General features: G+C 54.1%; 2 long non-coding RNA genes across 8 annotated transcripts in view; one reads left to right on the forward strand and one right to left on the reverse strand.

Annotated features, from left to right (window-relative positions):
• Nucleotides 1–27,171, reverse strand: part of LOC102901687 — a 234,312-nt gene that overhangs the window by 164,733 nt on the left and 42,408 nt on the right. The window lies entirely within an intron of this gene.
• Nucleotides 7,869–26,342, forward strand: LOC109497946. The gene is made up of 3 exons (XR_006595106.1): nucleotides 7,869–7,941; nucleotides 11,933–12,025; nucleotides 26,239–26,342. It is a non-coding gene; the product is annotated as an uncharacterized LOC109497946 (long non-coding RNA).

The raw sequence follows: 27,171 nt of genomic DNA on the forward strand, positions 1-27,171 counted from the left end.
ACTATTTCGCTGAAGGGGCACCTGGGAGACTCAGTCGGTTAAGTGACTGACTTCGGCTCAGGTCATGATCTCGCGGTCCGTGGGTTCGAGTCCAGGCTCGTGTCAGGCTCTGTGCTGACAGCTCAGAGCCTGGAGCCTGCTTTGGACTCTGTCTCCCTCTCTCTCTCTGCCTCTCTCCCGCTCTCACTCCGTCTCTCTCTCTCTCTCTCTCTCTCTCTCTCTCTCTCTCTCTCTCTCTCTCAAAAACAAATAAACATTAAAAAATTTTTATTAAATAAATATAATAAAATATTTCACTGAAAACCAAACCAAAACCGAAAACCATTTCTGTGGCTTCTCCTGCTCTAGAACATACAATGGCTCCCCACTGCCTACAGGCCAAGGCCCACCCTCCGTTTTGCATGCCATTCAAGGTCTCAACCTGGGCCTCAACCTGTCTTTCCAGCCTCCTCTCTCACCCCTCCCCACCAGCCAAGCTGGTCTCCTCACTCTTCCCCTAACACGCCTTAAACATTCCCATCTCCACGCCTTTCCTCCCACCTGGAATGCCCTCCCCATTCCTGTCTACTTGCTCTGCACCAGGCATTATGCCGAGTGCTTCAGGCTATTAACTCCTGAAATCAGGGGCTGAGCCATGAGGAGGCTGGGGCATTGCTTTCAGCCTAAATCTCCACTGTCACCCCCCAAAAGCCACCCCAAATAATCCAAGAATAAAAAGCGGTCCTGCTGTGCCCAGTTTCCAGACACATCCTCCCAAACCGCAACCATTCCCTGAGCCCCTCCAATAAAGAGGTTCTCGCCTACTACTGGCTTTAATCATTTCACACAGAGGGGAAACCAAGTCTCTGGGAGGGCAAGTGACTTGTTCAAAACACTCAGCAAAGACTGTCCTGCTCCTGAGATCTTTTCCTCCTCTGAAAGCTTACGATCATGACTGGCCCCCAAGCTTGTTCCTGCCTCAGGGCCTTTGCCCTTGCTGTTCCCTCTTCTGGAATGCCCTTTTCCCAGAACTTTCTATGCCCTGATCCTTTTCATCATTCTGGTCCCTGAATTCAGGTCAGAGCAACCTTCCAGACCCTTTCCCCCAGGGTAAAGTAACTCCACCCCATCTCTGTTATTATATAACCATATTTTATTTTAGGCAGATAACTTAGCACTATCTAAGATTCACTTCTACATTATCTGCCACAGGTATACCGTCGTAGATACAAACACCACAAAGCAGGCCTTTTGTGCATCTTGTCCACGGTTGCGTCCCAGGACCTGACATAGCAGGTCAATGAGCTGGATGATTGTGCCTGCCCACGGTCACACAGAGAAGATGTGACAGAGAAGAAGAAACTTAGTGGCCATCTGGGGCAAGAATCTTTGTTCTTCATCATTTAGCTCTACCCAGGTCCAAGCCTGCACTGGGCCCAGAGAAATAGGAAAGAGACACAACCGTGGGCCAGGCTGTATGTCCTGGCAGGCCCCCACCACATCCCCCCTGAAAACGTGCCTGTTTTGCTGGTAATATTTCCAAGTTTGTGTAACGGTATGATTTTGCCCTCACGATACTGTGAGTTTTCAGCTTGCGTTTTCCTCTTTGTATTCTAGCTTTATTTGTCCAGGCTTTTCGCATTTACACAGATGCTTACACAGCACATACGGCCCCACAAGAGAGAGAAGAACAGAGAGTCAGAGACACTGAGAGACGGGGAGATAAAACAGAAGGAGAGACAGATGGCGACAGAGACAGAGTGAGAGATGACGATGGAGACAGAGAGATCTGACCCCCACACCTTACCTAATGTGTGCAGAACAATGACGGTATTTATTGAGCACTTACTACGCTGAACACTTCCACGTGAGTGAGTGTGTGTGGTTCTCACAACTGCCCCGTGAGGTGAGGGCCACTTTCATTCCCGCTTAACGATGAGGAAACGGAGGCACCAAGAAGTGATCCAGCTCGCCCCACTCACACAGCCAGTAGGTGGGGAAGCCAGGTTTGGCCCCAGATCTGCCCCAGAGCCAAGGCTAAACCCTATCTTCCAGGAACAGGGAGGAAATGGGGTCTCTGGGTTTGTTTTGGGGCAATGCTTCTCAAAATTGTCTGCCGGCCAAATGGAGGTCCCGATTCAACAGGGCTAGGGTGGGGGCCCAGGACTCTGCATTTCTAATAGCCTCCAAGCTGTGGATCTTCGCCCACACCCCACTAACAGGGTTTAGAGGAGTCTGTGGTGGTGAGGGTCCCATCAGCAGCTACTCCGACCACCAGCCATACCCACAGGCCCCTTTGGTTCCATTCTCCCTTCTCAGTACTTCCTGTTGATCTGTCCTCGGATTCCTGGGAAATCCCCACAAGCCGGCTGCTTCTGCACACAAAGACAGCTGCACAAAGATGTTCATTGTGGCGTTGTTTATAGGAAAGACAGACTGGAACCACCTAAATGTCCGCCAGGAGGGGCCTGTTAAATACATGGGGATCCTTGCGGCCATTAGCTATGATGGCAGAGCAAAGCTCAAGATACACACGACGTCTGACCCAGCAGCTCCACTTCTAGGAATATATGCTACAGACTTGCACATGGACACAAAGACATTTGCACAAGACTGTCTGTTGCAATTTTCAGTGGCGAAAGCCTGCAAGTACCTCAATGGCCATCAGTAAGGAACTGGCTCATTAAACCGTGGTCCATTTCCACAAGGGACTGCTTGGGAAAAAAAGAAAAAAAGGAGAAAAGGAAGGGCATTCCTTACGCACTGATGTGGACCACCTCCTAGATCTCCTGTTAAGGGAAAAAAACAAGGCATGGGAACAGCTGTCTTCCGACAGCTGTAGGAATAGAAGAAGAAAGAAAATCTATGTTTTCGTTTGGATACGTGTAGAACCCTTCTGGAAAGCCAAACCAAATGTCCCGCGAGGAACTGAGGGAACAGGGGCAGGAGGAACACAGACTTTTAACTGCACACCTTCCTGCACCCATGTATTTGGTATTATCTGTTGGCAACATTAGTAAAAGCTAAAATTTGCTACACGATGGAAGAGTGCTGCATTTTTCACTGTGGGAAAATACTTCTAATAAACTACTGAGGGGAAAAAAGAGGTGACCCAAGTTACATACTACAATATTCACATATTTCCATGCGTGTAGGTAGATAGAGAATTGTCTGGAAAGACTGTCACCAAATTGTCAAAAATCGGAGTCATTGCTATTTATACGCTGCACGAGTTCACTTGTTTAATCCTCAAGACAGCTGGGGGAGGTGGACAGACTGATACTGTCCTCATTTCACAAATGGGGAAACTGAGTCCCGAGAGGGGACTTCTTCTGCCCAAGGTCTCACAGCCCGGGGAGGGGAGCTGGGCAGAGCTGAGGTGTGATCCACAATCCTCTCTATCCAAATTGTTTTATGCTTTTTGCTTTGAATTTTTCAGCATTATTGGAAGTTGAAACAACGAACCCAAGTCTGTCTCTCTCTCCTTCTCTCTCCCACCCGGCCTCCCTCCTGCCTGCCCCCTCCTTCCAAACAAAGCTTTTAAGAAAGGACCCTCAGGACACCCCATGTGCCCAAGTCAGCAGCCCCTTCCCTGGCACTCTGCCCCCCCCCCAGTACTTGCCCTTGAGCTCTAGGTGTGGAGGACCACGAGGGCAGCTTTTTAAAAAAAAAGAATGCATTACATATCAAGCAAGGACAGGGGGAATGTTCCAGATAAAAGGACACCAAAGACACTTGCCACCAAATGCAGAGCCTGATCCTTGATCGGAATCTGGACCAGAAAACAATGAGAACAACAAAACCCCCAGCTACTGGGGACACTTGGGAGCAATCTCAGTAGTCTGGACACAGGCTGGATATTAGGTGATAGGACCGGGTCGATGCTAGATGACTGAGGTGTGATAATGGCATTGCAGCTGTGTGCTATGCTGGAACATGCTCTTTCTTGATCTTCAGAGATGCTCCCTGAAGTGTTTAGGGTAAAGCGTCAGGACGTCTGCAACTTACAAACAGTTCAGCAAAACTCACGCAGACAGAGAGAGAGAGAGAGAGAGACCAAGAACACACATGGGGCCAAGTGCTGACAGCTGGGGAATCTGGGTGAAGGGACTGCTGAGGTTCCTTGTGAAGTTTTTACACTTTTCTGTAAGTTCAAAAATTTCTAAAATAACAAATTGGAGGAGATCAGGGATTGTCGGTGGCTGGTGGTAGGGAAAGGGACTGATGACAAAGGGAAAGAGAACTTTCTGGAAGGAGGGAAACAACGTTACACCTTCTTCGTAGTAATGGTTATGTAACTATATGCGACACCAAAAAAGGGCAAGTTTTATTGCATGTAAATTATACCTCCAAAATGTGATTTAATTAAAAAAAAAAAAAAAAAAACCATTGTGGGACCCAAAGAGCCAGGAGGGCCCCACACCCAGACAGGCTCTGGGAGCACAGTGGGTTCTGCCTTGAGCCAGCCTTGCTTCAGCCCATCCCACTGTGGACCCTGGGGGCTTCAGCAGAGGGGCTGGCCCTCTCCATCCTGGGATCCACAGCCCAGCCCCAGGGAGTGTGTCCAAGCACCAGATGGGAGCTTCCTCCCAAGCCTCCTTGGCCCAAGTCCAGGGCCTCAGGTTCCCCGGGGCCAAGAGAGGCATACTGAATAACCTCTTTGTGCAGCCTGGAGAAAGCGGGTCTGGGTGCCCCTCAGGAGGTGTTCTCAGCCTCACCAGAGACAGAGGGTCAGCAGGAATGACCACTTGTCATCACTCTGTCCACCACCACCAGTACAGCCAGAACTACGGGGGCCCAGAGGAGGAAAGCACCTTGCACAAAGTCACACAGCAAGTTAGGCTGCTCTGTCCGGGACGGATCCTTCCTGAACTAAAGCTGCGAGACCGACATTGTCACCTCCAACCACCCTCACTTCCCGGGTAGGAAGACCAGCGCCCAAGTCTGTATCAGACTACAGATTGGCAATGTCTCAGGACCCCCGGGCCCTGTTGCTGTGGGCCTATTCGGTATGGCTCCCACGGGCTTGTGGGAAGAAGGGGTCATGGGAGTCCTGACGACCATCCTCTGTCATCCTCACTGTCCCCTCCCAAGCTTCCTCTGCGCCTGCCCCCCGGGGCAGAGGGAGGGCAGGGAGGAGGCAGGGGTCCCACGCCTGCCCCCCACCGCCCCAGGGAGCGCCCACATGGCAAAGAGCCACAGATTCTGCCCAGCCCACGAAACTCACCTCACCCAGAACCTGTTTCAACTCCTCCAGCTCTCCTTGGCAGCCGTGGAGGCCTCATTAAGTGATGCCAGCACCTCCCACACACCACCCGAAGAAGGGGAGGGGGCACCCACCAACAATGGAGTCCTGTGGAACCTTCCCCAGAGACCCCCAGGCCCCGCGGAGGGCAGAGGCGGCACGGTGCCCTGCCAGGCCTGGGGAGCAGGGGCCTCGCCGTGAGACAGACCTGCCACCTTCTCCCTGGGCAGGCCCGCATGGGCCCCACAGAGTTGTTTAACCTCCTTAATTAACCGGCAGTGATTAAGAGGCCACCTTGGAAGGCCCCCGGGGCTTCAAGGCAGGCTGGGGGCTGGGAACTGGGGGCAGGGCCCCCCAGCCATGGCAGGCTCAGAAGCTCCCCCTAAGTGGAATGGGGAAGGAACCCCCCCCCTCCCAGCCCAGAGAGTTGGGGGCAAAACAGCCTCTCCTCGTCGAATTGGCTGTGTGATGCTGGGAAAGTAGCCTCATCTCTCTGTGCCTCGGTTTCCACCAGGAGGGAGGGCAGGGTGGCAGCGAGACTTGATTAATGACTGTTTGTGTAAAGGTCCGGGAGATGCTGCTGATAACAGGCCCGGCTATTATTCCGAGAAGGCATCGAGGAGTGTCTGAGCCCATAATTACCGAGAGGATGAAAACAGTAAGGAGCGAGGAGGCCTCGCCCAGCCCTGCCCGCTGCCCCCACGCCCACCCTCCTATCCTGGCAGGGGCGCCTCCCTGGGGACAGGAGACCCAGGGAAAGGAGGTCTCAGACTCCAGCCTAGGCCCCAAGGCTTCTACTCCTCCTCTCAGCACCCAGATTCTTAGAGGATTTCCATCCATCCTTCACTCATTCATTTATTCCATGCGTGTTTATAGAGCACCCACCATACACCAGGCAGTTCGGCAGTGAACAAAACAAACGTGGTCCCTGCCCATGAGGGCTCAGCCCACTACAGGAGGTAGATGATAAACAAATAAAATTCCAGCAAGGCAGCAGGATACGAAAAGAGAGAAAAGAAGAGGCAATGTGATGGGTAACAATGAGGGGGACTTGAGCTCAAATGATCAAGAAGGCTTCTCTGAGGAGGCGACATTAGAGCTGAGAACCGAAGGGTGAGACAGAGTAGCCATGGAAAGAGAGTTCCAGGCAGGAGAGCTGTGTGTGCAAAGGCCCTGGGGTGGGAAACGTGTGTTGGAGGAGACTGGAGTGGAGAGGGAAAAGGGGAGATTGGGGGGGGGGGGGTGTCAGAGAGTTGGGCAGGGTGGAGACCAGATCAGCCATGGCCTTTAGGCAGCAGAGAGCCTGGATTACATCCTCAGGGCAGTGGGCAGCGATGGGAGAATTGTGAGCAGGAAAGGGACAAGGGTAGGATCTCCACCCCCCCCCCCCCCCGCAGGACGCAGGGCCCACTCAAGGCATACATGAAGGTGAATTACAATTCAAATGGCTGAAGATCCTAATGATGACCACCCTGCCTGTTTGTAGAACACTTTTCCTACTGGAGGTTCAAATCCTGGCCTCACCACTTCCTGCCTCTGTGACCTGGGGCCTCAATTTCCTCTCCTGTGACACGACAATGATAACAGACTCTTCCTTTGAAAGGGAGTCAGGCATTCCCAAATCAAATGACAGTGATGATATAAATCCCCATAAGCTCACGGAACAAGGATTTCCTGAGCACCTACTACATGAAGTGGAGACCTGCAGGCAACCATGGGAATGTGGAAGAGAACACTCAGCTGCTCCCGAGGGCTCTGGAGCACTGATGCCTGAGGTCAGGTCTGAGCTCTGCCCCTTAGGAGCTGTGTGCCTTGGGCAAACGTCTAGGCCTCTCGGAGCCCGTTTCCTCATCTACAAAACAGGGTTGGTAGTAATACCTACCTCATGAGGTTGTTGGGAAGATTAAATTAGTTAATACTTTGAAGGCAAGTAGACAGGGCCCACTCCAGAGTAAGCTCAATTCTTGGTCATTTTTTTATGACTCATTTCCTGAATTCCTTCTTTAAGCTCCCCACCTGCCTGCCCCCCACCAACACCCAATGCCGGATTTCCCAGCTGGGGCACTGCCCAGTACGTCCAGCCCCACCTCTCAGCTCTGTTTCTTCCCAGCAACCAGAGGGATCCTCTCCACCACATTTCTCCGTGCTCAACACTGGGACGGCTGCCCACTGTCCCCAGGCCAGCATCCCCACAAGGGGCCGGCACTTGTCCCAAGCCACCTCTTGGACTGCCCTCATCCTCCCACTCTGCCCTCCAGCCGGAGCCACCCCCAGCCCTCTGAATGTTCAGCCCAGCCTGCCTCCGGCCCTTTGAACATGCTGTTCCCTCTGCCTGAACTAGATCTTCCTCCTGTGGGAAGTCGTCTGGGGCTCCCTGGGGCTGCCACATGCTGCTGACTTAGGGCGCCGTGCTTCCCTCATCGCAGCACCTGTTGAAAGGACGGATGTGTCAGAGTCCCCAGCTACACTGGGAACACGTCGGAGGCAGAAACAAAGTCTGAGGCATCCCTCTTCCGCAAGACCAGCGTGGGGCCGGGAGGGGGGAAGGAGGGGAGGGGCGGGAACCTGGGGAGGGGAGGTGGCAAACTGGAGGCAAGTCAAGCTGAGGGGAGTTAAATCGAGGTGAGATGGGGTGAGTCGAGGACAGGAGGTGAGCTAAGCTGAGTTGAGCATGAAACTGAGTGGGACTGACTCGAGCTGAACCGAAGGGGGCTGAGGTGAGTCGAGGTGAAGGGAGCCGAGCTGAGGTGAACGAACTAGTTGACATAAGGTGAGCTGAGTTGGGTTGACTGGGTTCAGCCGAGCTGCGTTTTAAACTGAACCGAGCTATCCTGCATTGAGCCGCACGGAGCTGTTGTAAACCGAGTGGAAATGGGCTGAGAGGGGTTAGGTGGGGAACTTAACCGAGCTGAGGCTACTCCCAACTGAGTGAGATGAGTTTTGTTGAGTTGGCTTGACTTGAGGAGTGGAGTCAAATCAAGTTCTGGTGAGTTTAAACTGAGTTGGGTTCAACTAATGTTTCTCAGCTTTTGGTTACTGCTGCTATTGCCCCCAAGGAGCATGTTTTTAATGTTTGTTTGTTTGTTTGTTTGTTTGTTTGTTTGTTTGTTTTGAGAGGTGGAGGGGGCGGAGAGAGCGAGGAGAGAGAGAGAATCCCAAGCAGGATCCTCACTGTCAGTGTGGAAACCCGATGCAGGGCTCAAACTCACGAACTGCGAGAATCAAAGAAATCAAGAATTGGATGCTTAACTGACCGAACCACCCAGGAGCCCCAGGAGCATTTTTAGACACCTCTTTCCCAACTGCCCCCCCCCCCGAGAAATTATAATTCCACAGATACAGAGAGCAGCTGTTTACGGCTTATGGATGTGTCTGTGCTTTATACATAAACAAGTATTTTTCCCTCCATAAGAATCAGTGTCCACCCTCTTGGGGGCAATATCACCCCCCCATGCCCACCCCACTGCCCCTGAGGACATGTCAGTTAGGCTGAGCTGAGGTGAGCAGAGGGACGCCTCTTCAAAGGGGAGCAGTCGGGGCTTCCTGGAGGAAGGGGCCTCTGACTGGGTGCAGGCAGCGGTGAGGCAGAGGCCGAGGCTAGGTCAACCTCAGCTCCAATTCCCCTTGCACCCTGCACGGTTCCCTACAGCCCCTATTTCCTCACCTGTGCGATGGAGATATAATAACAGAAGGAACAACAAACACACAGGCCCTGAAGCAGGTATGAGCTCAGCACGTTGAGTTGAGCTGAGGGAGGCCCATGTGGCTGGAGGAGTGAGGAAGAGATAGACAGAAGGAGGTGAGGTCCTTATGGGACCCGAGGAGGAGTTTGGGTTTTATCTTAAGGGCCATGGGGAGCCATGGAGGATTCATGACCTGCATGGAACTAAAAGCCTCTGGATGGAGCCACAACGGACTCCCCACAGGACAGTGCATGTGATTGGCTGGGCCGAGTCATGTGTCCCTCTCTAGCTGCAAGGGATGCTGGAAAATGACTCTCATACTCTCAGCATCCTTTGTGGGAGGTGGAATCTGCTAATAGAGCAGGGAAGTCTCCAAACATCAGAAGGAGATTCAGATTCGGGACACATAAAAAAGGGGGCCCAAACTGCCCAACAGCAACAAAAAAAGAAGTAAGGCAGAGTGCTATGGGGCTGGTTGGGTGGAAAGAGAAAGGCTGGGTCTGATAGAGGCTGCCCCCTGCCCCAAGAGCCCAGGCCGGCCCCACCATGTGCAAAGCCACTCCCCGTTCCCCAGCCTAGGACAGGGGCCCTGGGAACACACTGCTGGATCCCAGGACATCGTGCCAAGAGTCACTGCCTTCGTTGCTTGCTTTAACCATTAAAAAGCTGTTCTATCAGCATCCATGGCGGACCCAAGGGGCCATGGGTGGGACAGCCCCTAAGCAATGCACACACCGAAAGATCCACCCCCTCTTTAACAAAAGACAGCCTCTAGAGCCAAGCCGACCAAGGGTCTCACCACGGGCCAGTGACTGCACCTCTCTGCACCTCAGTTTCCTCACCGTGAAAGTGGCAGAACCACACCTACTGTGAGCCAGCTGCCAAAGTGGGTGCATTATACCTACAGTCCCAATCCCCACAGCAAGCCAGGGCGGCAGAGCTAGAACTCAGACCCAGCCAACCCTCCAACCCTGCTGTCAGCCACGAGGCCATAAGGCCAGAGAAGGCTGATCACTGCGTTTTGAGCACCTACTCTGTGCCAGCCACTGTGCTAAGCACTCACGTGGATTCATGTACTTCATCCTCATGATGAACTCCATGAGGTCGAAGCATCTCCACCTCTGGGGCGCCCAGGTGGCTCAGTCGGTTGAGCAACCGACTTCAGCTCAGGTCATGATGTCACAGCTTGTGAGTTCGAGCTCCTTATCGGGCTCTGTGCTCACAGAGCAGAGCCTACTTGGGATTCCCCATCTCCCTCTCTCTCTGCCCCTTCCCCACTCGCCCCTCATTTTTCACCGTTGGCAACTCATTTGACTCTCTGTCTCTCTCTCAAAATAAATAAACGAACTTAAACGAAAAGACATTCCTCCTCCATGAGACCTTCTCCAAGACCCACCCACCTCTGCCACCCCTGCCCCATCAGCACACACCCCCTTAGCACTCAGGTGGGCTTTTCCACGTACTTGTTCACCATGGGCTGTGAGCCCGTTGCTCGCAGCCTTTTTCCCTTGGTACTCCCTCTCCCATCCCCCACCTGCCGGGCCCTCCCCCAGGGGATCCTGGACCAGCCAGAGCCCCACCTGCCCCGTGATGATTAATTAAGCCCCCAACAGTGACCTGCGTCCCTGGTCCAGGGCTCGCGCCTGGTGACCTCAGCTGGGTGTGGCGAGGGTGGGAGGGATGGGGAAGCAGCAGAGACGTTCTGTGGGATGGTGGGATGCCCCCCCCACCATCTGCCCGCTCCCTGAGAGAAGCTTTGGCAATCACAGAAGGCAGTGGGTTTACCAAGAAAAGGAGGAAGAAAGCACAGGCAAAGGGCAAGAAGCTCATGGCGTGGGTGAATCAACAACACCCAGTGGGCGGGTGGAGGCTGGAGAACGGGCTTCCAGAGTTGCTGGCCTAGAAGGGGGTCAATAGCCCAGGAGCGGGGTCAAAGGCAGAAGGACCTCAGCTGAGAGGAGAGGGGTGCACCAGTTTTGAGCACACATGTGCCAGCTGTTATCCACTCAGCTCCATTTAGTGTAGGTACCCACAACCCCATTTAGTGCAGCAAAACACTGAAGATCAGAAAAGTAGAGTGACTTTCCCCAAGTCACACACCATCCCAGGCGGAGCAGGGATTCAAATCAAAGTCTACGGCTCAGAAAAGGAGTCAAAAGTACAGTCTTTACAGTCAGATCTGGGCTTCCCCACTTGTAACCTTGGGCATATCACAACTCCTCTCTGGGCCTCAGTTTCTCTGTAGGCACAATGGACATAATATGACAACCTCATAGGTTGTCAGGGGGCATCTATGAGCCAGCACAGAGTGTGTCTTCAATCAGAAAGGGGTACTGTAAGGCTGGTAGTGTGGGCTCTAGTTGAATGCCCCCATTACTGGAGAGCTCAGTCTCTCACAAAATAGATTTTTTTTCAGCCATAAAACTTCTCCTTATTCTGAACTAAATAAAACCTGCCTTCTCCTGGGACCATCCCAGGCTGGCCACGGAGACCCGTGTCCTCCACTCCTCCTCTATAAAATGGAATGAGGCCACTGACCTTGCAGAGAGGGTTCAGTCACTTGACATTTACTGGACTCCTACTGTGTGCCAAGTAGTGGTCTCAAACCGGGGACACAGAAGTAAATAAGACCAACAAAGTCTCTGATATCATGGAGCCGGTGCTCTACAGAGAGGAGACAGACCTTAAGCACATACACCCTTAAGAAATAGGACCACTAGATAATCATTTGGGAAATCTAAATACCAGAAGCATCTAAACAACAGAGGACATTTAGAGTTTATTTTTCTGATCATTTTGAAAATGACATCATTACATAAATCAGATGATGTTCCTTCTCAGCTCAAAACACTTCCATGGCTCCCACTGCTTTCAGGATCACGTCTAGATGCCCTAATGTAGCCGATGGGGCTCTGTGTGATCCGGCCCCGACAGACCTCTCTGGCCTCACCCCCTGTCCACTCTGCTTGAGCCACACGGGCCTCCTCACCGTTCCTCTAACACGACAAACTCCTTCGGTTCTCAGGGCCGCCATGCATGCCATTCCCTACACCTGAGGCTCTTCCACTCGCTCTCCAACTGGCCAACTCCTCCAGAGAGTCGCCACCCTCAACCCCAGGTAGGCACATCTGGGCTCTGTCTTGCCCATCAGCTTGGCTCACTTGGCCTCCTTCCCCCCGGCCCCTGCGAAGATCCACGCAAAACGGAAAGAAAAATAGCCAAGAAGGAGTGTGAGTCATTTGTTTACAGGCTAATTAATTGCTAAGCTCGAAAACTTGATTCCCATTCTTCCTTTTTTCCCCTCTCTGCCCTTTGAGAATGTTTGGAATCTACATTGTTTCCCAACGCAAAAGTATGTCAAGTTTATTTTTAGCAAACGCACATGATGGCTGGGACTGTTATTCATCCCCCCCCCAACCCCCCGCGTCAGTGGGGAGCTGGCCACAGAGACTGCGGGCTGCTTAATGCTCTTCAGATGTGGCTCCTGGGAGACCAGCAGGTCTGTAACGTCTCTGTGGGCCTGGGGTCAGTGAGACCCAAGCTGGGTCCAATGCAAAGGGACTGGAGGTAGAGGTTCCAGGTTGCAGTTTCTCCTCCTGACCAGAGGAGGTGCTGTGGGGGGTGTATTTTGTCCCAAGCTGGCTGAGCAAATACCTTTTCTCTGGACTAGCAAGTGGGGAATTGGGGTATTTCGGCCACTTGTCCCTCCACTTCCTGCCTTTACAGGGGCAGTGGGAGAAGAGCTCACGCTCTGTCAGGCTGATACTGTGCCTTCTCTGCTCACTCCCCACCCCACCTCCCTGCCAGCCAGCTCTGCCCACCCCTCCTGCTCCCAGAGAGCCCCAGATGGCAGCCGGTCCGGGGAGCCCCTTGCCAGGGGCTTCCTTCCAAGATAGCCGCCTCCAGTCCCTGTCCCGGGATGGGGGCCAGCAGGTACCCCAAGGGGATAAGAAAGGACCTGCCTCTAGCAGACACTATTTCCCAGCAATAAAGGTGACGATATGGCTGTGCAGCGGAAGACTGTCATCCCCAGAAGGCAGGACTCTATCTCTCATGGCCTCCCTGTGCCCCAGTACCTGGTATACAGTGGGTGCTCAGTAAAGACTTGTTAAATGATTGTGACCTGAGTTTCAGATTCACCGTGCAGTATCGACTAAGCCACTTGCCTTTCCTGAGCCTCAGTTTCCCATCTTGCAAATAGGTAACTGGCCTCTAACCCTGGAGCGGGGTTGGCAAACTCAGCTGCCGCCAGGAGCCAGGCAGGGACACATAAGTGAAGGAGGCGGGGGGACAAACATGGCCATTTCTTGCCTGTGGAGACAACCTCTCTGCTCTAGTGCACAGCACTTGTGACCCCAGAATTCCTGGATCTCCCCATCTCTCAAGGTCCTCATTTTTCACTGTTGGCAACCCATTTGACTCTCAGCAAAAGCACCACACAGGCCAAACCCAATGCACCTCAAGGCCGACCCAGCCCATGGGCCACCAGTTTGAGTCCTTGGTGGTGAGGATTTTGTGGCTCAGTAGGCCTTGAATGGGCCTGTCATGCCCCAGCCCGGGACAGGGGGTTGGGATGGAGAAGGCAGCACAAGCCTCACCCCATGTGGGAGTAGCTATTATCCCGGCTTATGGGAGGGCCAGGCCGGACTCGTCGGTGCTGGGGCTGTGGGCATCGCCTGCGGACCTTTGCCCTCCACTTAATTAAGGAAGCTGATAATAATCTAGGTGGAGCGTGGAGATAGGTCGAGAATGAGTTAGCAAACTGCGGCCGGCTGATTGTATCTATTGTAAAAAGCCTAGATATAATATCAGATTAGTACACTTTGTGTGCCTATTATAACACCGTGTCATTATGGGACGTGTTATAATTAAGGCCCGAGTGGGCCCCCTTCTCTCTCTGACTTTGCAGGTCTAGGCACCGAGGCTCCTCTTAACTCCCTCCTGGCCGTGACTGGCCCCGAAAATGGGGCAGGTGAGGCGAGCCCTGATCAGCCAGCCACTGACACCCCCCACGGGGATCCAGGCCCGGTGCTGGGCACTGGGGACAGAAGTGTGACCAAGGCAGACCAGGTCCTGTCCTCAGAGAGCTCAGCGTCTGGGCAGAGGAAGGCTGATAATTAGGGAAGCAAAACAAAACAGCACTCGCGGCCAGTGCCATCACGGAGCTGGGTAGAGGGTTTGGGTGAGAGCTGGGCCGTCGGGGAGCCTCTTGACAGGGTGGCAAGGGAAGCCCGTGGGGAGCAGGCTCTGGGCACCAACCTCAAGCCACCGGCCGGAGGAAGGGGGGCTCACGAGGTTTGCTGAGGCATGATCTGGGCCGATACGGCCCCTCCCGCCCACCCATTCACTGACTGAGCAAATCTCTGTGGAGCACCTACTATGTGCCAGGCCTGGGCCGAGTGCCAAGGGAGCATGGTGAACAAAGCAGACATTAGTCCCTGCCCTGAGGAAGGGGACAATCTAAGGAAGAACACAGACGTTAAACAAATAAACAAATGTATAATGATGGCAAGTCAGGAAGAAGGATTAAAGGGCTGAAGGTGACCGTGGAGGTGACACTTTGACAGGGTGACCATGGAAGGCTTCCCTGAGGAAGTGACATTGAGATGAGATCTGAATAAAGTGAGAGGTCCAGCTGTGTGAAAGAGATGGGGAAAAAGCATTCCAGGCAGAGAGAACAGCAAGTACAAAGTCCCTGGGGCCAGATCAGACTTGGTGTGTTAGAGGAACAGCACGAAGGCCAGTGGGACTGAAGCAAAGTGAACAAGGGAGAGAGAATGGTGGGGATGAGGTCAGAAAGGCAATGGGGCCAGATGAGGCAGGGTCCTGTGGCCCTTGTAAGGACTTCAGCTTGTGCTCGGAGATGGGAGCCATGGAGGGTTCTAGGCAGAGGCAAGATCTTACTTAGGATCCACCTGGATTGAACAGCATCCCTTTGGCTGTGGATGGAGAATGGACTGAGTTAAGGCAGGAGCAGCGAGACCAGAGGGGAGGTGTTTTGAATCCCATGTGTAAGTGCAAGGAGGGAATCTGGTTGGATTCTGGATGTATTTTAAAGGTAGAGCTGACAAGGGGGCATCTGGGTGGCTCAGTCAGTTGGGCATCCGGCTTCGGCTCAGGTCATGTTCTCACAGTTCGTGAGTTGGAGCCCCACGTCGGGCTCCGTGCTGACAGCTCGGAGCCTGGAGCCTGCTTCAGATTCTGTGTCTCCCTCTCTCTCTGCCCCTCCCCTGCTCACGCCCTGTGTCTGTCTCTCAATAATGAATAAACATTAAAAAAAAAAAAAATATATATATATATATGTATATATATATATATATATAAAAAGGTAGAGCAGACAAGATTTCCTGACCAATTATTGGATGTGGGGCAAGACATGAATCAGGTCACCCCAAGGCTTGGGCCCGAGCACCTGAAAGGATGAAGCTGCTGAGAGTAGGGGGCTGGACTCAGTGGCTGGGTGTGTCCTCTGCCCACTCCCCGAAAGCCCCTTGCCGACCCCCACCCCAGCCTCTTTCAGGTCAGGGCTGTGAAGGGAGAGAGTGAGGAGTTGGCCCCACCCAGGCCCCTGGGCAGGAAAGGGGCACCCAGGGCCTGGCCGCAGGATGACACAACACTTAATAATTTCTCCGCTGAGTTTTGCAATGAGCACCCTTTATCGGCTAGTGAAGAGAGTAAGGTTTTGCAATAGCCCCAGTGGGTGATCACGGCTGGTGCCAGGCCAGAGGGATATCAAGCCGGGCCACCGGCATCTCCTTGACCCACAAGGATTGAGCCCCAAATGGGCCATCCAGGGCTGAGCCATCATGGCGGCGTGGAGGGCTGGGAGTGAACCCCCGCCTCAGACCCACCAGGTTCAAATCTAGCACCTCCACTTGGCTGGTGACATTGGGCAAGTCACTTCCCCCTCTGAACCTCAGCTCTTCCTCTAAAAAAGAGGGGGCAATTAAAGGAATTATTTTTAAATTACTCTAATACTGTTATCCAGCATACCTTTCAACAAGTACTGAGCACTGACCGGTGTCCCTGGCCCGCTGCTGAGTCCTCTCTGTGCATCATCTCATTTGATCCTCATATCAACCTTTAAGCTGTTCTTATCCTATTTTACAATGTGAAAACTGAGGCCCAGAGAGGGAGTGACTGCCCCCAGGTCACCTCACCTGTCGGGTGTGGAGCAGGGACTCTGACCCAGGCCTGTCTGACTTCAAACCTGGTTCTATTATTTAGGAAGTCACTACAGCTCTCGGAGGCTGTTTCCTCATGCCTCCCACACGGGGCTGCTGTCTAGCACCTGCAAGGCACTCAGAACACGGCGGCCATCACAATTATGACCGAAATTGTTGTTCCTGACCAGCACTGCCCCAGGGGCGTCTGAGCCAGGATACCGCCCTCCCTCTCCTCACCTGGCTATGTTGTGCAGGGACAGGACAGGGGCTTTGGAATCACACCCATGGCCCAGATCCTTCCTGCCTTGCCGCTGTGTCCCTGGGCGCATCACCGGAGTGACAATTCCCACCGTCCCAGGCCATTTACAGGACAAAGAAGGCCACTGGGTCAAGGATAATCCCGGTGTGTTGGGCACCTCAGGACAGTCCTGTGAAAGAGGGTCATTTAGCCCATCTGGCAGAGGACAGCGAGGCTCAGGCTGGACATCAAGCCAAAGAGAAGGGGACAGGGATGTTGCTTCCACTGTGACATGCCCTCCAACCACTCAAGGCACTGATGGCAAAAGCTCTCCTGGCAATGTCTCTCTGTGTCTCTCCCCTCTTTATCTCCCTGTCTCTTCTTCTTCCTGTGTCTCTCAGCCCGACTCTCAAAGTGTGGCTCCCTGTGTCTCTCCTCTGTGTCTCTGTCTCTCCCCCCGATATCTCAGGCCCAAGCCGCCTCTGCCCTACGCGCTCACCCTCCGGGCCCACCCACCTCCTCTCCACGACTGGCCATAAACATTTACTGACGGAGGGCGGCTCGAAGCAGCCACCCAGCCCCACCTCCCCCCTAACACCACCCCCCCCCCCCGAGGGCTCCCCAGGGAGAGAGGGCAGGTAAGGGATCCACATGGAAAACGTCCCCAGTTCAGGGTCCACGGCTCACGGCCAGCCTTGGCTGGGCGCCACATGGAGTCCCTCTTTCCCGGCAAGGGCAAACTCCGCCCACCACCCTGGGGGGGAATGCTGATTGGCTCAGGTCAAACATGGCCCCCCTCTCTCCCCTTGCAGTGATTGGCTGCGGCGAGATCTGGAATGCATCTGCGGCCAGTGAGATGGGGAAGTCTGCCAAGGGACTTCTGGGAATAGTTTCTTCATTCTTAAGAGGACATGTGAGGGCCTTTTCCTGTCTTGGCCATGGCTGTGCCACAAAGAGATGGCAGGAGCTTTGGCACTACAATGGAGCTGTGAGGAGCTGGGCCGGGAGGAGATGGCAGGACCAGGAGACAGGAAGAACGTGGGGCCTCGATGATGCCCAGCCCCCCAGCCTCCAGCTCACCCAGCCATTACTCATTCAATCATTCAACAAATATTTATTGAGCACCTACTGTGTGGCAAGTCCCGAAATGGGCACTGGGGATGCGGCAGGGAACAGAGTCAACATAATCTCTGTCTTGCATTCAGACCTCAGTTGAGTAAACATCTGGGAAAACGTAAAACTATGGCCATAATGAGGGCTGCAAAGAGAGATCTATGGAGGTGAGACCAGAAAAGGGGATCAAGAAGGCTTCCCCGAGGAGGTGTCTTGGGTGGGGTTACCCAGAAGCAGAGCCCGAAACAGAGACTGGAATGCATGTGATTCATTAAGGAATGCTTTGGGGAGAAAAGGAGGAAGCGAAACAGGACATGTGGGAAGAGCTAAGCTAGGATGTGGTCTCAACCGATGTCTAGCTTCAGCCTAATCCCATGGGGAGCTCTGGAGCATGAACTGTGCCTCAGAGTGGATCCCACCTTGAACTAAGGGGGCTTTGTTCTTCTAATTTAATCAGTCATTGGTTGTGTCTGCCTTTGTTTGAGGGTGAGAGGACCACACAGACAGGGCAGCTCCTGTTCAGTGAGAGCTCCAGAAAGAAGCTCTAGCTAGGAGCCCATAGCTGCCAACATTGCACGGCAGCTGAGAGATGAGCGCAGGGTCCAGTGTAAGGGTATCTGGGTGGGTCACCACAGTACCCGCTTCAGGAGGTCCCCCTGATCTGAGAGCTGGGCACTAACTAGGTGAGGAGCAGAGAGGAAAGCATTTCAGCAGTGGAGGCAGCATGTGCAAAGGCCCTGAGGCAGGCAGGAGCCACATTTACTGAAAGAAAACCAAGGCAGCTCTAGAAGGGTGAATGAGAGCAAGAGTAGCAGGAGATTAGGAGACACGGGCTGGCTATCATGCAGCACCCGCAGGTCGTGATTGGGAAGTTAATCCTGATTCTGAGGGCAGCAGGAGTCACGGGAGACTGTTGAGCAAGGGAGGATGGTGACCCAGCTTACGTTTTTTAAGGCTCCATCTGGCAGCACTCAAAGAATAGACCCAGGACTGAGACTGGGAGCAGAGATCATTTGGAGGCTATTGTAATCACTCAGGTGAATCACCCAAGCTTGAATGGTCGTGGGGGTAGAAAGCAGAGAGAGGTGGGAACAGGATGACGCAAGACTTTAGGAGGTGACAGTAATGGTAGTTATTGATGGCTTCCCACAAGTCAGGTGCTGTTCCAGGCACTTCGCAGAGAGTATCTCATTTAAGCACATCCCTGTGAAGTAGAAACTCTTGTTTTCTCTGCTTCACAATGAGGAAACTGAAACATGGTGGGATCGATGCCCTAGAAACGGCTCAAACCCTCACGTGCCAATACTTTCTGCCCCACCTGGATGGGCCCAGGACACTTGTAAGCCTCAGGCATCCAGGGTACCTTGGGGCAGGGCTCCCCTCCACAACCTCCAGGTGGGAACACATGGGAATCCAGCCATGTGTCACCGATCACTTTCTCATTTCGGCCTCCTTGCGAAGTCAGTGTGATCACATCCATGGACTCCCAGCCACAGACCCATTTCTACCGAGTTCCTCACTCTCTCTCATGGGGCAAAACACCGCCTTGTGTGAGCCGGGGACCCAGAGAGAGGCAGGGACTTGCCCGAGGCCACTCAGCATGTCCCTGGTGCAGGTGCCTGCAGCTGAGGTGAGGCCACCAGGCCCTGTGCTGTTATCTGTGGCCAGAGGCAAGAGGCCCAGTGGGACACCTGGGGCCCCTGATACAGTGGCCTGTGGCCCCAGCCTCCCTGAGGACAGGCAGGACATGCCCAGCCTAGAGATAATCAAGACCAGATTCTGGCCAGTGATTCATTACAACACCATGTCCAGGGCTGCCCCCATGGAGTCTGAAGACTCAGAGGCAGGATCGGCTGCGGCTGGGGGAAGGGACGGGGATGGGGAAGGGAGACACAGGGGTCAGCAGAGTCCCTTTCTAGAAGGAATCCCACAGCACAAAAAATGTCCAGGCCACTTCTTGTCCTGGCTTGCTTGAGGAGCACCTGCTGTGTGTCAAGTCCTGTGGGACACAGTGGTGACCAAGCAGACCCGGCACCTGTCCTCAGGAAGCCACACTTGCATGGAGGAAGCAGGCATCAAATAAGGAAACCCATTAAGAGAATGGGTAGCGCTGAGTTCTGGAAGGAGAGGTGCAGGGACTGCACAGGAATGTACCAGGGAGGCCTCCTCCCCCGTGAGGTGACTTTGAGCTGAGGCCTGAAGGATGTGGAGGGAGAGCTCTGGGAGAAGGTGGAAGAAGAGGAGGCTAGAAAGGGATACAGCGTATGCAAAGGTCCTGAGGTGGGCCAAGTGTGCAGTTTAAGGGTAAGAAGATGGAAAGGGAAGGCCACAGTGATGAGGCAAGAGCATGGACAGACGAGCAGGTGGGTCGTGAGGAGATGGGGCCAAGGTGAGGAGTTCAGGTTATAGCTTACGGGCCACGGGAGCCATGGAATGCTTTAGGCAGCAGACGTGACCAGACTGGAGTCCAGTGGATCGGCTGTACAGGATGGCACGGAGGGACCTGAGGAACTGCAGATCCTAAATCCTGAGGGCCCAGGTCTCCTCACTTCCAATACACAGGCTCTAACAGCCAGCAGGCAGAGGCCCGGCTGGCCAACCCCAGGCACCCTGTGGCCCCTGGCCGTCTGCCCCCACCTGGACCTCCTAGGGAACATTCCAGACAGCGATTATCTCAGTTCTGAGCACTAATTAGCCTGGTTTCACCTCAGGCCTTCCCAGGGCTGCTCTGAGAGGGCCCCCTGGGGAGGCAGCCTCCAGGTACGAGGTCCCAAAGGAGGACTGGAGGGATGAGAAGTAAGGGACCCTGAGCTGCTTCCTAGGACTACTCGGGCCTGCAGCTACAGCCCCAGAGGTGGGGACAGTGCCCAGCTGCGGATGGCTCCAGCACCCTCGGCCCCTGCCCCCCACCCTCCTCCCCTCACACTCCGGCGCCTTGACCAGCCCCAGGCACCTGGCCAGTGAGCCCAGCCCCCAGCCCAGTCCAGACCCAGACCCAGACCCAGACCCAGACCCAGAGAGCTCCACCATTTCCTTCCGTCTCACCGATTTCTCTGCTTCTCCCAGCCTGAAGCTGGCTCTGTGCGTGCGTATGCGTGTGTGTCTTTCTCTTCCCCTGTCTCTTCTCTTTCACCATGTCTCCCTCCTGCCCTCTTTCTCTGTCTGCCTGCCTTTCCTTCTTTTCTGTTTCTCCTTCTCTCTCTCTGTGTCTCTGTTTCTCTGTGTCCTCGTCCCCCGACCCTAGCTCAATGCCGTCATTCTCCCCTTTCCCTTGGTCTCCAGCCTGAAGCTGGCGGAAGGGGTGGGGGGGAGGATGCTCTTCTGGTCCCGGCCCCTCAGGGGCACCAGGTAGGGGTGAGTGTCCCTGAGCAGCCTCCAGGCAGAAGAGTGAAGACTCTGCCTGCAGAGACTGCTCCAACCCTGCCGGTTTTTCCAGCTCAGCCCCACCCTGGACCAGGCTGCCCCCTCCCCGGGACCCACCCTCTCTGGGTCGAGTGGGGCTACTGGAAGGTGAGGCCCAACCAGGAGTGCCCCGGGAAATGGAAGCCGAAGCAGGATCAGGTTGCCTGGGCCGTCCATGCTGACCAGGCCCAGGCTAGAAGCTGTACAGCCCCATGTACACAAGGGGAAACTGAGGCTCAGAGAGGGCGTAGGGTCACACAGCTAGTTAGGGTCAGAATTCCAAGCCTGGACTCAAGAAGGGATTCGGACAGAACCAAGGGTATTCTTCCTGCTCCTCCCCGGAGGCCACCCTGGCCCATTTCTTGTGTGTCCTTCCAGAAGTGTCCATACGTATCCCTGTATCTCTTCTTTTATGAATGTTTTAACACAAGCAGAGAAATGGCAAGAGCTCTAATCTGCACCTGCTTGTTCACTCCACCATATCTGGAGATCTTGTCTTATCAGGACCTTCTTCCTTATTTCTGGGTCCTCCAGGGAGTGGACCAGCCCCAACATACTCAACCAGCTCCACCAATGCACACCCCGGTTGTTTCTAGTCTGTGTTTTAGAGAAACTGTCACAGCAGCCCCATCCCCCACAGCACACACATGCATGCACATGCACACATCGGGCTGCTGAGCCGTGGGACCCAGTCATCCTGGAAGGTGGCACTGAGTCTCACCCGGAAATGAGGTCAAAATCCTGGAGAGGAGCTTGTTCAAACTGCAGATTTCTGGGCCTGCTCCAAAGCACCCGATGTGGGAGCTTATGTGGAGGGACCCTGGAATCGGCATTTTCTGCAAAGTCCTCTGGAGAAGAGGGACTCAGAGAGCCAGGGGATGTGGCAAAATAGTGGGCTGTCCAGCTGGGTTTTCATGCTCCGTTCTCGGCTCCTAGGGAATGCCCTGCCCCCCGCCCCCCACTCTCAGCTGCTCCCTTTTTTTCTGTTCATGTGGTGAGGCTCCAGAAAAATTGGGAGGGAACGGAGAAGGTTCAATGCAGTGAAATAAAAGCAACAACGAAGCTGAAAAACCAACAGGTGGGGAAACAGAGGCAAAGAGAGGCAACAGGATACACCCATGACTCCACTGGCCTTGGTGTTAATGGCACGCAAGGCTGAACCTGAACCCAGGTCTCTTAACGCTTAGGCCAGGAGCTTTCTGTTCCACTCCACCCACCTCAGTTCTGTCTCCTGTCAGCTAACCATTGCTTACCCACGCACCCACCGTCCCTCCTCCATCTGTCCCTGCTTATGCCGTCACCCAGCCCACCCCACCTGCCCGAGTCCATCCACCCGTGTGTCCGTTCGTCTGTCCATACCACCAACCACCTCCTCCGCCCTCCGTCCCAGTATGCGCTGTTCCAAGTGCTGGGAACACAGCAGCCAGACGGCAGACTATTCCTGTCCCAGGAGCTCCGCACCTATGAGACAGACTGACCATAGACAGATAATCACACACATGTAGACCCCGAACGGGGGTCCTGGCTGAGAATACCGTGCACGGGAATGGAGGGGAGCCGTGGGGAGGCGGGGGTCAGGGGAGGCCTCCCTGGGTGAGGACATTCTCCCCTGAGGATTGAGTAACGGGTAGGCATGAACCTGGTAAGAGGGGGAAGGAAAGGCAGAAGGAGCACTGACAAGCTGGAGGGATGGGGGAGGCCCAGGAAAGGTGCAGGTGTGAGCAGGGCACCCTGGACACAGTGAGGACGTCTGACTGGCGCCCCAGCTACGGAGGGGAGGGAGGGGGTGAGAGGATCAGAGGGGCCAGGATAGAGCGGAAACCACCGAGGCAGAGGCACGAATCAGACTGCTGGGAAGTCCATACGGGGGGCGGGACGGGGGCAGGAGGTGGGCGCTGGGGAGTGGGGAAGCTCCACTCAGGGCCAGGTCTGCCTCCTGCCTCTCCCCCCAGGACAACCAGCCCCAGCCTGCCCTCCCAGCCAGAACACTGTTTCCCTGGGCCCCTGCCAGCTCCCAGCTCCCTGCCAGCCCCGGCCTGGCCTCCTCCTCCCACTCACCTGCTGATCCTGCCCCACTGCAGGGGGTGGGGGGGGGTCCTGCCTCCTCACCCCCAGCTCATCCAGGGGAACCAAGCCCTCCATGGGGGGAGGCGGCAGTAGACGGGTCCCCTCAGGCATCACCCAGCCTGCCAGGAGCCCTTTAAAGCTGAGCAGGTCACTCCATCTAAAGCCTCCACATACTCTCGGCGGTAACTCAATGTGTTTATCGAGTGCCTGCTGGATACCAGACCCCGGGCTCAGCACTTCCCACCAGTTCTCCCCCTGTGTGCTCTCCTCTCCCTGGCCGCCACCACCCCCGAACCCTGAGAGGAAGTCGAATCATATCCCTCCTCTGCTCAGAACCCCACCTCCCCACTAACCACATACACACATCGGCACACCACCCTGTCCCCCTCACTCACAACCACTGCCCCACATGGCCTCCCTGCTGCTCCTTGAACAGAGGAGCACGGTCCCACCTCAGGGCCTTTGCACTTGCCGGTCCCTCTTTCACCACATATCCCCACGGCTCTCTCCCTTAGCTCTTTCAGGTCTTTGCTTCCATATCACCGTCTCTCAGCAAGGCCTTCCCTGACCTCTTTCTTCAAATGCAACATCACACACACACAGACACGCACTCCACTTCTGTCCCTCCAACACTGCCCAACCGACCGACTGTATCCCCTACCCTGCAGATGTCAGCTCCATGAACACAAGACAAGGTTCTGGGGCTGCCTCATTTTGTGCTAGATTCCCGGGCTTAGCATAGTGCCTGCACGTGATAGGTGCTCAATGAAGTCACTCCTGGAGCACATCTTTGAGAGTCTTCTGTGGGCCGGGCTCAGTGGGCAGCCCAGAGAGGGCAGAGAACAAACTGAAAACCTTGTCGAAGGAGGCTTCAGGGACCCCAGGTCCTCATGCGGCCACTTTCCAGTTATTGGGCCTCAGAAAAATACCAGAGGCTGAAGGGCAGCTGACCCCGCAGAGCAGAGCTTCCCTGGTGCCACCCCCCTGGCCCCTTGCAAGGACCCTGTGACATCCAGTGTGATTCTTCTTCTCCGGAGACGCTGGGCTCGCTTCCTGTCGATGCCATACAGTCTGTGCTTCTACAACCAACCCAAACCCACCTTGACGGACTTCTCAATTATGCACAGTTGGGTTTGTGGTTATTTGTTCCTCTTGCTTCCATTGTTTCATTTACCAGCCATTTGTTTACTGGGCACCAAGCGTGTGGCCATCGTGGGGTATCATGGATGCCCGCGTGCAGACGGGACTGACGCACCGAGACTCAGAAACGAGGAGCAAGATGGGCGGAGAAACAGGGAGCAGTGTGAGGCCACCAGGTGTACCCCACAAGCGGGCACTGAGTGGGCTGGGTTGCTGAAAGTGTATCAACTCCTCTGGACCCAGGGTATGCTCCCATGAAAAGTTTACTTTTTCAAAAGTGTAACAGAGGGGCGCCTGGCTGGCTCAGTTGCGGTAGGACGTGCAACTCTTGATCTCAGGGTTGTGAGTTCGAGCCCCATGATGGGTGTAGAGATTACTTTAAAAATAATAATAAAATAATAGAAAAGTATAACAGAAAAAAAGAAAGGGAGGACAACATTAATGCATAGGCGGCTACTGCACATGTTTGTACCCTCAAATGATACAATCGTGAGGAGAGGGCTGGCCACGAGGTGAGTGGTTCAAGACTGACTTCAGCCTTATCGGAAATATTTTCATGTTTTAAGAAAATGGATGTGTGTATTATTAGCATCATTTTATATCAAAATTTAATTGTGAAAGAGGTGAAAAGACAGGCCAGCCGAGGCATCAAAGAGCGGCTTGCACATACTGAGCACCTACTATGTCCTCGAGGGGAACACACTTAGGCCCACCAAGTCCTTAGGTCCCCAGGTTTCACCTTCACTCAGCCACCGATGGAAGCTGGGAGCCAGGAGACCTGGGTTCTTCTCATCTCCCTATGGCCCTGCACAAAGCACTTCTTCCCACTTCCCAGATGAGAAAACTGAGGTCAGCAAGGTTAGTGATGGGGACACCTACACTTAAAGAATGTTCCTGAACGTCCAAGGAGACAACCCAGGTGAAAGTGCTGAGTGACCTCGCCAGATGCCACAGCCCTGCCCGGGACCAGTTTCATGAAATGCCGAGGCCCTCATTCTGAAATCATGAGGAATTCTGAGATGCAACCGCAGAGCGTGAGGCCAAGGGGAGGGCCCTTGTGAGCACCGAGCCCTGCGTGACCATCCAGGAAGCCCACCCCCAGGCCTGCCTTGGCTTACCAACGACTTTTTCAAAAGCCAGAATGGAAATTAAGAGAGTTTTCTGAGTAACCTCCAGGCAGTCTGAAAGCTCCTTTCTCCAGAACTTTCCATTCCATGCCAGCTGTCTTAACATGCAGGTGTTTGTGAGGCCTAAGGGCAACAGAGGCTCCCCCTTTCCACACACAGCAATAATAAACAACAATAGCGGGCACCCTTTTTGAGTACTCAGCAAGTGAAGGCATCGTGTCGCGTTTTGTGCCCACTGTTCACCAGTGCTCTCAGGCACGTGCTCTCGCGGGCCGGCTCTGGAAGTGGAAACTGAGGCACACAGTGGGGAGCCACTCACCCCAGGTCGCACAGCCAGATGGGGGAAAGAGCTTGGGTTCACACACACGGGCCCGTGGAGCTCCAAAGCCCACACGCTGGCCCAGGAAGGAAGGCAAAGGACAGCAGGAGGCGGGCAAGGTTGGCAGGGCTTCCCCAGACCAGGGAGCAAGGCTTCGGGGACGGGAGCTGCTGGCCGGGCCACCCTCTGTCCTACTGCTCCCTCACCCCACTTGGAGTCTTGAGCTCTGGGCTGCAATGGTCTTTGCCAGGCAGTGGTTTCGCCATCTCCGCCAGGCCCCGGGAAGCCTCGGGGAGCCAAACAGGGCTGTCCAGCCCAGGGAGTCCAGGCCAGAGCACTGGGTAAGGAGCACAGGCCAGGGTCACCCAGGCCCAAGTTCAAATCCTGCCGGTGCTACCCACCAGCTGTGTGACCTCAGGCAAGGTAATCCCCCTCTCTGAGCCCTTTTGTCCTTTCTGGTTTCTCCTTTTGAACCTCAGGTACCAAGGGCCAAGTTATCCAGCTCCTCAATTCATGACACATTGTCCTCATTGTCATGCGAGGCTCCTCCCTGGTTTTATTTATTCCCTTCAATCCCACCCCCTTCCCCGCCCACCTCGTTCCCCAGTGTTTGATGTGTATCTTTAATTTCTTTTTCTTTTTTTACTTTGATTTTGAGTCTAACTTATGCAAAATACAGAAAGGGAATCTGTCTTGGTGAGTTTTTATCTCAATGAATATTTATTTACATATGTATAAATTCATGTCACCACCACCCAGGTCAAGACAGAACTTCGGCAGCAGCCCAGAAGGCTCCCCCATCCCCCTTCCCAAGCAATAACTCCTCCACCCACAAAAGGAACCACTGTTTTGACTTCTAGATTCGTCTGACCTGTTCTCGGACTTCCTATCAGAGCAATCACACGGTACCTGGTCCTTTGCGTGTGACTTCTTTTCCTAGTGCTTTCAAGATTCACCCATTGTGTGCGTGAATCAATAGCTCCCTCCATGGCGTCCATTCACGGAGCCACTACAATTTGTTGATCTCCCATGCTGAAAGACATCTGGGTTGTTTCCGGCTTGGGGCTATTATAAATAAAACTGCCACGAACATGCTTATGGGTCTTTTCTTGTGGACATACGTTTTCGTGTCTCTTGGGTTTACTGGAGGTCAGGTGTTTTGGTTTGCTTTTAAAATCACTGCGGCATAACTTCTGAACTTACAGAAGAATTACTGGGCTTATGAGGAATGCCAGGATATCCTTTGCCCAGAATATTTACATTCTGCCCCCATTCATCATTTCTCCTCTATTTATTTTCCTCTCTTGTCCTGAATTATTCAGAGTCTGTTGTAAACGTGATGTCCTTCGATCTCCAAGCCCTCCAGCATGTATCTCCTGACCCCCCACTACACACACACACACACACACACACACACACACACACACAGAGCACACAAATTCAGGACACTTCTCATCAATTCAGCACCTCCATCAAATCCACATGCCATGTTCAACGTTCCATAATTGTCCCCAAAAAGGTCTACGATTTCTTTTCGGTCTAGGATCACACCTCACTTCCTTCGGTTGTATTTAGGCTCTTTCAACAGCTCCTAGTCTCTCCTTGACCTTCCTGTCCTTGACACTTTTGAGGATGACAGGCCTGATACTTTGTGGCATGCCCTGATGTTTCCTCACTGCCAGATCCAGGTCC

Source organism: Felis catus, chromosome A3 (assembly GCF_018350175.1).
Source record: "Felis catus isolate Fca126 chromosome A3, F.catus_Fca126_mat1.0, whole genome shotgun sequence".
Classification (NCBI taxonomy): Eukaryota; Metazoa; Chordata; class Mammalia; order Carnivora; family Felidae; genus Felis; species Felis catus.